Raw genomic sequence first — 15,477 nt, 5'->3', positions numbered from 1 at the left:
GTGAAATTTCATGGTGAATGGAATAGGGCAGTAGCAGTGGGGATAGAGAGGAAGAGGCAGATCAAAAGAGATTTCAAAGTCTTGGAATCCTTATGATGTTGGGGCAAGGGTGCTGGCGAGGGAGAAAGAAGTGTCTAGTATAATTCTCCAGGTTTCTGGCATGGCTGCCTGGGTAGAGTGTGCTATTTCTGACCAAGATCAGGAGTGGAGGGTAGAGAGACAATGAGGAGCAATTGATCAGTTCAGCCTGGAACCTGCTGAATTTGAGGTACTGTGAGACTTCCAGAAGGGAGGGCCGCTACTGTGTCCTGGAACTCAGGGCTAGAAACAGATACGGGCCCCTCTGTATGGGGGATTTAAAGCCACGTGAGTAGCAGAGATCTCTCAGGGAGACTGCATGGAGAGTACACCTTCAATTATTCTACCCCTTTCTGCCTTCAAGGGTTGTTCTCATGGGGAAGCAGAAGCTTTTTTTTTTTTTAACTGTTTCAGCAAGACAAGGCAGAGTAATAAAAGTGGCATAAAAGGTGGATTTAGGGAAGCTGAGTTGAAGCCCTGCCCCTGCCACTTCGCCACTTTGTGCAGAATTGAGTCTCTCTTAGCCTCTAGGTCTTCACCTATAAGACAAGAGTCGTAGGGACTTCCCTGATGGTCCAGTGGTTAAGACTCCATGCTCCCAGCACAGGGGGCCCAGGTTCGATCCCTGGTTGGGGAACTAGATCCCGCATGCCACAACGAAGATCCCGCACGCCGCAATGAAGACCCAGCGCAGCCAAAAAAATAAATGAATAAATATTTTTTAAAAAAACACGAAAAACAAACAAAAAAACCCAAAACACTGCTATGCATCACATAGTTTAGAAAAAAAGATAAAAGTCGTAGGAATGTCTGCCTCACAGGATTATTGAGAAGGTCCACTGAGAACATGTATGTGAAAAATGCCATGTAAAGAACCATAGAAAACATTAGTCGTCCCCCCCCAAGATACCTGGACCAATGTGTAGGAATTACAGGGAGGCAGATTTTGGCCCCATGTAAAGAAAGGCGGTCTAATGCCTTGAGCCTTTGGCTGATGCGAAGAGCTTTGGGAGGTGGGAAGCTCTGAGGCTCTGGAGGTCTTTAAAGAGAAGCTGGGTTCCTAGGGCTTCCCTTGAGAGTTTTGTCGCCAGGGGTGCTGTTGCTCAGATAGTGTTTGAGTTACGAATATACTTCTTTATCCTTCCTCTGAAAACTTTTACATGACTAGATTGTTTTCTAATTGTAAGAGTAACACAGGTACATGGTTGTTTCTTTTTCTTTAAAATCTCTTAAAGCCCTGGGTGCTTTGGCTCCTAACTGGAGTCTTGGTTTATATCCCTAATAACCAGGTAAACTGCTTCAGGTCTTATCGCATGGGGGCATTTATAGGCATTTTTATTCTAATGCTCTTTAATGAGTGTTTGGTGGACGCTGAAGTGTGTCTGTGTAGTGTAGCTGAGCCTCCCTAACATAGACAGGGCGGGCGAGGGGTGGAGGGAGGAGGGGGGAGGGGTGGGCATTCTGATGTCGAGACAATTCCGAATTAGACGTTCCTTTAAAATGATTGATCTTTATTACTTGCAAGCAGAAATGATATTATAAACAGCAAGCCAAATATTGCCAAGTAGAGGTCATGATGGAGTATGTTCCAATGAATAGGTAAAGATCATTTGAAATCAGCACACTAATTATTTCTATGCAAATGAATGTTGTCAGAGAGCTTGGAAACAAGTTGTTCTCTGAACCGGGTTAAACATCCCCTAAGAGCTCATGTTTATACTCCTAATTTACTCAGAAACCCATTGCTGCTGTTTTTTTTAATAGATAGAGGAAAGGTAAAATATGCCAACCCATGATTAGATTATCACAAGTTTAGTAGTAGTTTGAATTGAATTATAGTTTTATGTATTTATTTTATTGCCAGTCACTAGTGTAACGCACATTTGCTAATGAGGCCGAATTTTCTTGCTAACTTTCTCTACACAGCGATTATTGCTCTAAATGAAAGGTCTCCACCCAAGCTGTTTGATGAGGAGTTATCTTTCTGATAGTTTAGGTGACTTCCTGGCTCTTTTAAAAACATCACCAAAACAATTGTCCCAAATAATAGTCATTTCATACCTAGCAAATATTCTAGCTAGGAAAATGCTACTATAAACCATATAGAGGTGAACAGTTTTAAAAAGCCAGGAATGTAAGAAAATGCATTCAGTCCTAATTGTGGGTGGATCCTAATTTCATCTTTTCATTCGGCAGGGCCTTCATGACCTTTGCAAGGCCCTGGGTCAGCTTTCGATTATCCTTTTTCGTTGCCCTGTAGCTATGCCAAGGGGTGGTGGAGAGAAGCTTCTAGCTGATCTTTTGAAAAAGCGAGTGTTCAAATAACCCTTGCCTCCGCCACCTCACTCCCTGCCCCCACTGCTCATCCATGGGGACTGGTGGGCCAAGAGGGAGGGAGGACTCTGTCTACGATGGCCTGGACTTCAAATCCTTATAGGGCCAGGTGGGGCAGCAGTAGGGGTGGAAGACTGAGGAACGGAATATGGTGGGATGGAAGTTGGGGGGAAGGCAGTATTAGGTCACAAGCCAAGCCGCAAGAAGATGGGTCAGAGTTAGGGGTAACAGATATGAGGAACGGTGGAGCATAGTTCAAGTCTAAGCCAGTCAAACCCTGCTTGGGCCATGGTGACCCAGCAAGGCGTTAAGCTTTGGCCTGACCACAGATGGAAGCTGGGCAGCTCAATAACCAGGCTGTTCTGTAAGAGCTTTAGAGTTTACATTCGCTTACCCCTCACAGATAGCCCTCTATACCAGTAAATTACTCCACGTGACACACTGCCTGGACATTTTCTAGCGGGCTGGCTTTAGCGGGTGATGAAGTGTGTTGGAAAGAGGCCCGCCGGGAGAGGACAAAACTCAGGTTTTAGCCAGTCCTCTGCCACTAACTGGCCAGGAAACCTTAGGCGAGTCATCTAATCTTTCAGAGCCTCAGTTTCCCTGTGTATAAAGTGAGGCTCGAGGAGGTAGAGACGTACAGCTCATCCGTCACTTGTGAGTTCTGAAGCACGGAAGACAATTCTGTGGCCTTCGGCATTCAGCTTGTTTGACTTGAGGGAAAGAAACACACCCTCAGCACTACATTTGAGCTGAACCTCTGGAAACCCCAAGAGTCAAAATTGAACTCTATATAGTCAAATCCTTTCCCCAGCTTGTTTGCCGGAGCCAGGAGTGTTGAAGAAAGTCTGTGTTCTGTTGGGCTATTTAGCATTTGTGGAAATAGCACAAAGCAAGCTGCACAGAGTTCTGCAGATGCAATAGCTTATGTACTGTGTTACAGCAGAGGGCCGCTGTGTTCCAGGGACTCCGATGGGGCTGATAGCCCCCTAGTGACGCAAACACCACCAGCAAGCTGGAGCCCTTTAGTCCTTTGCCAGAATCACACATGGCTCCTTTGCTGAGGGCTGGGGTTAGATTGAGGGCTTTTCTGAACGGCCCACCCTGTCGGTTCCACCCTCGTGAGACAAAAGACATAAGGGCTGCCAGTGGACTTTAAAATGTAAATTTAAAAATAGCCCTTAATTACAAAGAATAGCTTTAGTTATAGCTTGCTGCAGGCAGACCACACATTCCTGAATGGTTTTACAAACGAGGGAATGGCGAGTAGTTGACAGCACCGGTGAGTTCTTCACTGGCTGCTGGTCCGCACCTAAATTGTGATACTGAAGCACCGCGGTTTTCAGCCAAATCACAAGCAAAACACATTAACACAATTCGTTTCCCTTTTAATTGCGCTACAAAGAGGAGTCTGTCTTTTGCCTTTTTTGACGTCTCATCTTAAAAGCAAAAAGACTTGAGCTAAATCTGTGTCTATACCCAATAAAGCTTGTTTTCATTTTCTTACCCAGCCAGCTAAGATTTATACATTAGTTATTCAACTGATGCATCTTAAACATCCTAGTTAAAACACACACTGCTGGCCAGGCACTGTTCACCCCCCAGCAGACTTTTGCTTGCCTGCAAGGAATGAATACTTGAACTGTAAATGGGTAAACTCAGACTTTCCATATGGCGAGGTCAACAGAACTCACGGTGAACATACAAAGGATAGAAAACTAATTATTACTGAGGTTCAGGTAAGCGATTTCTTAGGCATTTTAGCTGTCATGCTGTGGAATAATTGTAAACCCACCAGGAAGGAATTGCAAAACACAACCTACTTATCCCTTCCCCAGTGGCTATATCGAATCTTTTTTTTTTTCTGTTCTGTAGTTTGTGCCAACCCTCTATTCAATCATTAAAAGGAACGTTATTTTAAGTGTTGCTTCCTCAATGACAGCGTTTGACTGAAATCGTACAGAATGGTGACTTTGCCCAGAGCGCGACTTCCACATTCTGGCATGATTTGAGGCAATCAGAGCTATTAGTAATGGAATGCAGAGTTCCGTGGCAATTTTATTTAAAGTTTTGTTTAAGTTAATATTACATCTGACTAATGTAACCATCTGTATCCAGCCAGTCCCATCAGTGACAACATAAAATCGTTAACCACCATGTCACAGGCATCAAGTGCTTTGGCTTTGCTATAATTTTATGAGCACAGCACAGAACCCAAGCTAGGGGTGTCCTAGCTTTGTGACTAAATTCTTGCTGCTTCTAGGTCTTGGCATGTGCTATTACCTTGGCCAGGAATGTCCTTCAAGTGTTGGTTTAAAGGCCTTCTCGAGAGGTCCCCCCTCTTCCCTCTGGTACTCTTGATCACTGTACCCATTTGTTTCCTTCATAATATTTATCATAACTTAAAATGATACCTATATATTTTTTCTTGTTAATTGTCTCTCCTGCGAGACTACAAGCTAGATGAGAGCAGAGAGCACGTCTGTTTTTGTTCACCCATATGTCCCCTTGCCTAGCGAAGTAAGGAGGGACTCCGGACATTTGGGGGAGGGGACTCTAAACGGTTTACTGAATAAACGAGACAATGTGGCAAAATTACAAGGAGGCAGGGACCCCGTATGCTGAGGACTTCCAGAACAATCTCGTGGTTGCGTTCGGTCCTGCGGAGACCTGTAGGACTTTACAACAGTATACTCACGGGCATACTGGACGTTTCCACCTGATGACCCACAGACATTTCACAGTCAACGTTCCAACCTTTAACTCATCAGCTTGCGTCTCAAATCTCTTTTTCCTTCTCAGCGTCGTAGCTTGGATAATGGCACTGTCATGCGTGTCATCACCCAAGTAAAATGCTTGGCATTCATTCTCCCTCTCTCTCCTCAACCCCAGCCCCCAGTCCTGTGAGTGTATCCTCCTGAATGCCACTTGGACCTGTCCTGTCCTTTCCACCTCCATTGACGTGACTTTTTGGTTCGGGTCCTCTCTATCGCTTATTTAGACTCCTGCAAATGCTTCCTGATGGGCTCGCTGCCTCCCTGGTCTTATACCCTAAAGACCACCTCCGTCCCTGCAAAGACTCAAACACTATCTTCTGTCCCTCTTTCCAGAATTCAGGAAGGACTGGCAACGTGCAGAAGTAGCTGGAGCCTTACTAAGAGATAGTAAAAGATTGCAGATATATGATTTCTTCAAGATTAATTTCCTTTTTGTTTTTCTGCTATGGTTCCAACAGAATAAGCTATTAAAATGCTTTGAGCTTCTGAACGAAAGCACAGAGCTGTACCAGCAGAACACCATAGAGGCTTCCTTTATCTTCTGCTAGCATCTGTCTGTGATGGACGATATGACCGTGAATCTTCACTTAAATATGGAATGCTGAAATAATCATAAAATCCCAGAGTGTCAGAGCTGGACAAAGGCCATCTGCGTCCTATGTCTTGAGGCTCAGAGAAGGGAAGGGCCTTATTTAAGGTCACAAAGTGATTTAACTGCAGAATTAGGACTCAAACCCAGCTCTCTGTATTCCTCAAGTGAGCATGAGGCTTCATTTGGATGTGTTATCAAAACATTCCGCAGCTCTGTGATCCACTCCCCGGACCACTGTACTGTGCTGTAACTTTTGCATCTGAACTTTTTTTTTTTTTTTTTTGCTTCTCTTGTGCCTGAGTGCTAATCGGTGAGATTAGAAAGTCTGATCTGGTCTTAATAAAGTGACTTACGCTTCAGTGATCATTTCCAAAGGGAGCACTTGGGAGCACTAGAGGTTTCTAGGAGCTGCCCTGGGTGCCTCCATGTGTATCAGTCAATGGGTCCCAAGTAAACAGGGCTCTGGGCTGCCCATCCCCATTTCATACTCCATATGAAGTTTTGTTTTCATCTGTTTTGTACGGGCTACCGCTACCCTTGGATTGGAGTGACTTCGCGTTGAAGAAGTTTTGAAAACTGCCTCAGGAATGCATTGGTGGTTTGCTCCCCCATTTGCGTATTCCAATTAAACAATATTTCTGTGGTTTTGTGTTTATTTTTGTTTTTACCTATCTCTTTACAATGATAAAGGACAGGAAAAACTCCAGGCTTGCTCATGTGGGTGCAGTAATGTGAGTATAGATTGTCTGTAACTTGCTGGTGGACCAGTGCCTGAGGCTGGGGTTTTATGATGTCTTGGCTACGTGTTAGTGTGGATGGGTCCGGTCTACCTAAAGGGTCCTGCCCTTCCTCTCAGGCCAGGGAGTACGTGGGACTGCTTGGTAGAAGATGTGTTGTCTTTAAGAGTCTAGTATTTTTTTTCCAGCTTACTTGAATTCCACATCTTCAGTCTTTGACACCGACCACTGGTAAGCAAAGTGGAAGGTCGGACTTCTGAGAGCCAGACATTATGGTGGCATAGTAAAACACGACGTGGCCATCCATGGAAGGGGGAGGTTGATATTGAAAATTGATGGAATGTGTTCACTGTGACAGGTCCCAGGAGATGGCCTCCCAGTTTCTGGCATGGGAGGGGATGGTGGGAAGGATGTAGGGGCTTTGGAGGAGGGACAAATGGTATGTCTCACTTCACTGTTTTCCTTTGGTGCTCAGAGATGTTGACATACTCTTGATACTTCTTGACATGATGAAAGGCAAGGCCACCCCTAACTTTGGTGGGCCTGGGGCAAGGGCGCAAAATACAGGCTCACTGCAAACTCCCCTTTCTCTCCAAGCTCTTGGCTCTGTCCCTTACCCTGAGGGGCCCTCCACACAAGCCTATAGACACCAACCTTGCTCCTCAAATTGTGGACCCCAGCCCAGAGCATCAGCATTACCCAAACACTCATTGGAACTGTCAACTCTCAGGGCCTACTCTAGGCCTACTTAACCAAGGTGTGGACTTTAATAAGATCCCAGATGATTCACAAGCACATTAAAGTTTGAGAGGTACTGTTGTAGCCCACATGGTCAAGCTTCATCATCACCGGGTAGAAGGGTAACAGCTGCTCAGTGGACACCCGTCGTTCACCACTCAGGCCTAGGGTTGTGTCCATCTGTGGTTTGGTCCATCCTCAGGAAAGCAAAACTAGGGCAGAGGATTGCCAGGCCATGAACACAGGCTTGGGGCACATGGGCAGGGAATTTCAAGGTCTTGGGTAGTTTGCGAGTGGCATAGAAGAGGGAAGCATAGACGTTGGGTGGGCAAGTCCCCTTGGCCCCATAGATTCCTTGCTCTATGGGCAGTGGTGAGGCTGGAGTGGGGCCAGAGCAAGGCCCTGTAAAGTGTGAGGTCTCGGGCGGGGACCTTGTTGCCCCAGTGTAAGAGCGATGCTGTTGGAGGTTTTCCTAAATGTCCATGTGGATGGGGGTAGGGTGGGAGCGGTTCATGAGTCCTCAGGGTACTGAGCCGCTGCCGAGCCTTGCTGGCTCTTTGTGGTGTGGCGGAGTAGTAGTGGTGGGGCCATTATTGCTTTAAAAGGGAATCAAAGCGAACTGTTCCAAGCACACTCTTGAGTAGCTAGGGAGATACATCTGTTGACTTCTCTGTCGAAGGTAAACCATGGAGGTGCTGCCTCTAGTGCCTAATGACAATTCAATTAGACCAGCTGTCGGCCTCTAGTGGGAGCCAGTTGGATGTGGGTGTAAAGAGCTTTGAACAGCTGCCTCCACACCTAGGATGCAGGCAGTTTCCTCAGTGAATTAAGAGCAGTAGCTGGTGTGGTTGGGGTGAGGTGGCCAGTGGAGGGATGAGGATGCCATTTTGTATCCACTGCCACCTAGGTGATGCCACGGTTGTGGGACAGAAGCAGGTCTGAATGAAGTCCATTAAATCGCTATCACATCTCAGCTTCTTCATCTGTAAAATGGGTCTAACAGTCCTTTCCCTGCCTGCCTTGCAGAGATGTTGGGTGCCTCTAGTGAGATAATGAACGCGAAAATGATCTTTTGTCTGTCAAGTGGAGTCCACGTGAAAAAAATGATGGTCATCCTGGGGGCTTCCCTGGTGGCGCAGTGGCTGGGAGTCCGCCTGCCGATGCAGGGGACGCGGGTTCGTGCCCTGGTCCGCCGGGAAGATCCCACATGCCGCGGAGCGGCTGGGCCCGTGAGCCATGGCCGCTGAGCCTGCGCGTCCGGAGCCTGTGCTCCGCAACGGGAGAGGCCACAGCAGTGAGAGGCCCGCGTACCGCAAAAACAAAACAAACAAAAATGGTGGTCACCCTACCATTTGCTATCTTTCCTTTGTGAGTGTGCTTTCCATTGCATATGAGTTTTAGATTTAAGTTGTGTTCCCCTTAGCAATGCACAAGGCTCCGTACAAAGCCATCTCTGCCCCTCTGCCCAATGCCTTCCAGCCCCTTCCAGTGGTGAAGATGCCCTGCTGTGGTTCTTGTCTTTGCAGTTCCACAGGCGGGGGAGGAGGGTTTTGTATTGGCAAACATTTCTGAAAAGACAAATAATTGCTCTGGAAAGAGAATTCTTTTCCCTTCCAAATATTCATATTTACTGGTTTAAATTGATGTCACTTTATTTGTTGGCTAGCGCTGTACAGTATTCCACTGAGCAGTAATTATTCCTTTGCTGTTGCAGGAGTTTGCCGAGAGAAGGGAACTAAATCTAAAAGAGTGAATCCATCTGGTACGTATGTTGAAGCTCTCTCTGAGGCCACTGACACTGAAATGCTAATGCTAGATTTTTATCTACTGGTATCACTTAGACATTGATATAATGCGAGCTAGTGCCTTGGATTGCTGAATCAAAGGCTGAATTCCATTCCCTTACATGGCACTGGATGCCCTGCACAGTGGATTGATGACCTTGGCAGAGCACAGGGGTGAAATAGACCTTGCATTCCAGACCTGCCATCTGATTGTCAGACTCTAGTTGCCCCGGCCCCCCGATCACGGATAGGTGCTAAAGGTCTCAGCCGGAAGACTCAGTGACGTTCAGTGCCTGAAGCATTAAGGACTGACCTTGGCAGGCGAGTAGTAATCCACCCCACCCCCCGCTGCTGCTCAGTAGATAACATCTGGAAGTAGTCTGATGACTCAGTACTAAGTGCCCCTGGGAAGAGCCCCTGAGGCCCGTGGGCGCTAATTAGTCTGCAGTCACCCTTTTTTTTTTTTTTTTTTTGCGTTACACGGGCCTCTCACTGTTGTGGCCTCTCCCGTTGCGGGGCACAGGCTCCGGACGCGCAGGGTCAGCGGCCATGGCTCACGGGCCCAGCCGCTCCGCGGCATGTGGGATCTTCCCGGACCAGGGCACGAACCCGTGTCTCCTGCATTGGCAGGCAGGCTCTCGACCCCTGCGCCACCAGGGAAGCCCTGCAGTCACCCTTTTTACATTAGGGTGTGGGTGAAGCTGGGACAAGCTCCCGGAACCCACTGAAGGCTGTCCTGCTTCGTTGGGGCTCTGACATCCCTCCTAGGCTTTGCTAGGCCTTTTTCTGGGGTGCTGGGCTCTGTCTCGCTACCTGGCTGCCAGCTAGGGTCCAGTTCAAGTAAACTCTTGTGGGAACACAGTGTTTCTACCTGCCTGATGCCTAGTACTGCCACTGCTGCCCAGTCTTTCCTAACCGGATTGCCATCTGAAATAGCTAGCTTGCATTTGTCGTAGTTTTCTGATCTTTGTAACTTGGAGGGCCGGTCAGCCCCCTTGGGGACAACTCTGTGGCTCTCCAAGTTCTGCCTCCATTTGACCTGTGCTTGTCCTTTTCCTGCTCTCCTGGCATTGAAATCTTTGCAGTCCCCACTATTGCTATAAAAGCTTTGCTGCAAAATATGGGCAGTAGTCTATCTTATCCCATAGTCCGGTTATACATCCATGGGACACTCTGGGCATCTCACAGTTCACTTGGGGTGAACCCACTCACAGTTCTTGCCTCTTCTCTCCAGGAAGCATTAACCGAAGAAGCCACAGGGGGATCTGCCAGCCTCCTATGAAATAAAATGCTATGCGATACCAAACAGCTAACTGTCCAGATTTATTAGAAAAATCTGGCTGCCCTAGCTTTTTGACAACTTTCTCTTTCCTCTGTGGTCCAGCGTGAAATAGACTCTCCAGGGTGCCTTGTCATTGGGAGGAATTTGAAACTGCCGTGTGTCACTGGTGCATGGCTGAAGAGAAGGCAACGAAAGGATGACCACCATTTCCCCCCGAAAAAACTATTAGGGAAGGTTATTGATTATTTTCCAAATACCTTCCACCTTCATCAGAGGACATTATGATCATTAAAGAGGTACTGTCATGTAGCTTTTTAAAAATAATTTTCTCTTTTTTGTTTTCTTAATAGCGACTGTGCCCAAGTCCCTCTTTACAGCCCAAAGGTGATGTTTTTGCTTTGCCCATAGAATTTCTGGCAAATGGACTCAAATTGCTACTGCTTCTGTCAGCTGGTGCCTGGGTTTACGTCAAGGTCTTTAGGAAGGCCAGACAAGTTCAATTACACAAACCGTTGTCGACTGCTACCAACACGCTGCCCCTCTCTCCTGTACTGTCTTTTTCTACCCCTGCCTCCCGCCGCTTTCCATATAGGCTTGGAGGTGTCATTTTTCTTTCAGAACTCCAGGTTTTTGGTTAAAAATTATGCTACATGTACATGTTAGCAAACTTTTTGGTGACGTCTGAAATCGGGTGGCATTTGCTCTATACAGTAACCAGATCTCCATCATATGCAGATTATCCACAGCATATCTACTTTAAAAGTCCTTAATGACATGCATTGTGCTTAAGCCCTCAAACCAGTTCATGGGGTTAAGAGGGAACCGTTGTAGCATTTCTGCCTCGCGCATGTAGTGAATGTTGGTGTTTGGTCTTTTAGTTGTGGCTCCTGGACTAACCTTCGCTGTTGTCATGGACCACCTGGACCTCTGGGCAGCTCTTTTGTGTTGAGGCGAGAGGGGATGTTTTGTTTCCTCTTGTTCTGCATTTGTTTCAACACCATGAGCATCAGAGATCTATTAACTAAGAAAACTGTGGCTCTGTTCTCCTGCCAGACTTCTGATTTCTCAGTGCCCAGGTGAGAAACAGAATCCTATCTGGAGTAGTCATTTGCTGCAAGCTCAGAGCACACGGAGGGCCCAGGAACATACACTGCACCTGTTTTTTTTTTTTTTTGGAGTTGAAAGGCTTCCATGAGGCTCCTCCCGTCTTCTGGCCACACTGAAGTAGTATTTTGAGAAGTGAGGTTTTCCTTTTTTTTTTTTCTCTTGAGATCTGAGATCACTGTTTGTTTGTTAGTTTGTTTAGGCTCTTTAGCTATGTAAGCCTTGATATCGGCTGTTCTGAAGCATCATGTGGAGTAGTATGCTTCAGTTGGTACATTTGTTACTTTAAGAAATCAGCGAATGGTTTGTGGTGCCTTTTAAGATTTGTTTAACACATATTTATCGAGTACCTCTTATGGGCTGCGTGCTATGCTGGGTGCCAGGAATGCACAGATGAGAAGGGCGCAGTCCCTACTCTCAGGTTGTCTCATAGTCTAGTGGGAGAGAAAAACATACATCAACAAATGGCTGTAGCACTCTGAGTGGGGTAGAAAATTCCTGGTCAAGGCGCTGGCATGAGCAGAGGTTGACAGCAGGGAAATACATGGGTTGTTCGCCGAGCCACAAGTAATCTAGCATAGTGGAATGAGGTGTGGATGTTGCAGGAAGCTACTGGAGAAAAGACTGGAAGGTAAGGTAGATTTGGGTCAGATTTTGAAGAGTTGAGATTTTTAGCGTTCAGAACATGTTAGAATCCCTTGAACTCAAGATGTTGGATCAAAGTGACAATTTGGTCGACATTCTTAGAACTTTTGTTTAGTTTAGCAGGAGGTGGAAGAGAAAGCTATTAACGCTGAAAAACTGGTCCTAGGCCCTAGGGACCATGTGAGTCAGAGGTTAGAGCATCCAGTATGGCTTGGAGCTGCAGCTCTGCATCAGTCAGAGATGCATGTGATGTGTCTTTAGTTTAGGGAGGGGAGAGAAGATTTGGTCTTGGAAGAAGGATTGGGAAGGAAGGATAGTAGAGCTGCACCTACTCCCCAGTCAGAAATTTATAGTTTGATTTCATTATCATCTTTTCATGTCCCAGAACATATGGAAGTCCATATTTAAAAGTCAGTGTGAACACCTCACATCCAATTCAGATATAAAGGACCAATTTGGTTCATTTATGTGATTCCAGTTCACAAGCAGCCATGACATGATCAAATGACTAGGCTTGCAAGAGCAGCCAAAGATGGAGCCATTTAGGAATGCATTGGGCATATGATGGGAGCTGTTGTTGACAGTGCACCCTGATCCAGGCATATATAACTTACTCTGTGGTCCAAAGCTACAAGTACTATCCCTGTTCCCAACACACCATCTTCCAAATGGGTGCCGTGTTATAACAGGCAGTATGGTTGGATTGATGTGGCAGTACACACAGAAACACAGCTTTCACTAGAGGCTTCTCTCTCCTGATGTTTTGGATGAGTTGGGTATTTTGGGTGAGTCTCCTGACTCTTCTGGGTGATGAAATGGGCTTCACCATAAGCCATCATTCATCTTGCTTCATCTCTGTGTTACTTTGCTGTGAGATGCACAGGTCTTTCCTAGGCTGCTCTGCCTTATTCACTATGGGAGTGTAAGAGGTATTGCTCCTTTACAGAAGCACAGTACAAATTCCTCTAAACGTGAGCAGAGAAACTCTCTGAGGAAGAAATATCTCTAGAACGAGGTATCAGGGTCCACTTGGGCAGCTGTCCTATTGTGACAGAGATGCTCCTAGGGAGCCCTTTTCTCCTCAGCCCTTGGAGAAACATGTACTTTCATGAGGATTTTATAATACAATCTCCAAGTCCTTCTGACGACTTATTCTAAGTATCCCTGATTACTTAGAATCAAAACTCTTCATTCATCCATATCTACTGTTTTTATCATTGCTTCTTTTGGAATTATGATCCTGGAGATAAAAGTCCTACAAATATCTGGAGTCAGTGTTCAATCTAGAGGGACCTGTCTTAAAGGTCTCATGGTAATTGAGTTTCTCTATTAAAAACAATGTAGGCTAGACCCTCTTTTCTTCGTTAGGAATTCTAAGCACTGGAGAGGAAATTCACATACAACCCTGCTGCTACCAGCATCTTGTTCCTTATACTGGATCCCCACTAGAGTGTGCACATATAGAATGGTTTAAAATTATTTTTATCAAGGTAATAGTACAAATATTCTTTTAAAACATCAGGCTTGTAACAACACAGACAACAAAAACAGGCCAGCACTGCTCCCTCTTAAGCCTGCTCCTTTGGAGCAACCACCTTTTAACCATTTTAGTTATTGCCTGTGGTATTTACCTTCATATTTTACATGTTTTTACTGCTATTCCTTGGTTCATTATTTTAGATGTTGCTTGTTGACTTCCTGTAATGGTAGATGAGACTCTAGCTGTCTCGTAGTCATGCTTGGCTAGTGTATGCTGCAAACAAACCGCTCCTAATTACTGGTGGCTTGATACAACAAAAGTTTATTTCTTGCTCCTGCTACATGTTCACCCTAGGTGGTTAGGGAACCTCTGGCTTACGCTGGTCCTCTAGGCTGATGGAGTCCCCATCACAACACCTGATTCCATGATCTCTGCAAATAACAGGGTGAATACATCCTGGCTCTCAAAGCTTCTGCCCAGTTATGTCACAAGGCAGTTTCCCTCATGTTTTATTGATTGAAGGAAACCATAGGACCACAGTTAATTTTAAAGAAGGCCAGAAAAGGGCAGTCCTACCACATGCCTGGAAGGAGATGCCCTGGAATATTTGTGAACAGAATCCCTCCATCTTCCCTCCCCTCTTGCCCTAATATAAGTAAATTGCATATTTCTTCAAAATCGGTATTCAATGTTTATATTATTATAGCTTTGTAAATATTGGCCACTGGTAAGCCAATGCATTAAGCTTACATGTCCTTTTTTAAATAATATTTTATTTTCCCTAGGGTCAATAATTGTTTAATTTGTATTTGCCTGGTTTTCTTTGTATTTATTCCTTAGTTTCTCTACAACATCCATCAGATTTGTCAAATAGTTCTCAGTATTATTTTCTAAATACTAAAAACTATCAGATACTATATCAATTTTATTTTTTCCTGGAGTGTTCCAGCCTCCTGCTTCAGTCTGGGCTAGTTGCTCTCTAGGCTTGCTGCACAGGTATCATCCTAGGACTTTCTGTCACCAGTTTCATGTGTTAGAGTCCTAGTTTTCTGGGTCCAAAGTCTCCCTCTGTTTTGGTTTACTCACTTGTTCTGTTGAGGCACATGCTCTAGTAGATTCCTAAGTAAAGGCGTATGGGAAGTGTATTAGTCAGCTTTTTACTGACTAATGGTTATGCTGTGGTGGTAAATTATTCTAAAACCTCAATGGTTTACACAACAAGTTCTTTCTTACTCATGTCTTCTGTTCTTCATGGGTCAGCCACAGCTCTCTCTTGGTATTTTTCATTCTTGGACCCAGGCTGAGGAAGAAACCTCTTTCTGGGAAAAGCAGTTCTCACAGCAAAAGAAAAGGAGCACTGACAAAACCAGTGATGACTCTCAGTGCTGCTGCTCAGAATTGGCACATGTCACTTCTGTTCACATTTCATTGGCCAAAGCAAATCTTATGGCCAAGCCAGGTGTCAATGAGCATGGAAATGCAACTCTCCTAAAGGCAAAATTATATAACTCATCATATGAAGTAGATAGTTTAGCTACATATAAAATTATAGGTTGATTTTTTTCTCCCAGAATTTTAAAGATATTGTCTCCTAGTTTTCAATGTTGTTACTTAAAAGTCTGCTGCCAGTCTGTCTCCTAATCTTCTGTATAGGATTTTTTTTTTCTTATACAGCTCTAGAAGCTTTTAGGATTTTCTTTTAACCCATATTATTCAGAAATTTTATGATGATGTGAATTGGTGTAGATCTTTATGCATTCATCTTTTCTGGCCCTTCCTTTTGCCCTTTCAATGTGGAAATTCACGTCCTTAGTATCTGAGAAATTTTCCTGTATTATTACTTTAATAATTTTCTTCCCTCTTTCTTCTTTCTGAAATTTCAATTATTTGAATGTTAGACCTCCGTGATTATTCCTCTACTTTTCT

General features: G+C 45.1%; 1 long non-coding RNA gene across 2 annotated transcripts in view; it reads left to right on the top strand.

The window, feature by feature from the left end:
• LOC132514086 (uncharacterized) overlaps nt 1-15,477 on the top strand; it is a 148,221-nt gene that overhangs the window by 37,976 nt on the left and 94,768 nt on the right. For both annotated transcript variants that reach the window (XR_009538615.1, XR_009538614.1), the window contains 2 exons: nt 8,971-9,018; nt 10,425-10,618. This is a non-coding gene — a long non-coding RNA (uncharacterized LOC132514086). The remainder of the gene's footprint in view (nt 1-8,970; nt 9,019-10,424; nt 10,619-15,477) is intronic.

Source organism: Lagenorhynchus albirostris, chromosome X, assembly GCF_949774975.1.
Source record: "Lagenorhynchus albirostris chromosome X, mLagAlb1.1, whole genome shotgun sequence".
In the NCBI taxonomy this organism is placed as follows: domain Eukaryota; kingdom Metazoa; phylum Chordata; class Mammalia; order Artiodactyla; family Delphinidae; genus Lagenorhynchus; species Lagenorhynchus albirostris.
This window is presented reverse-complemented; position numbering and strand designations above follow the sequence as displayed.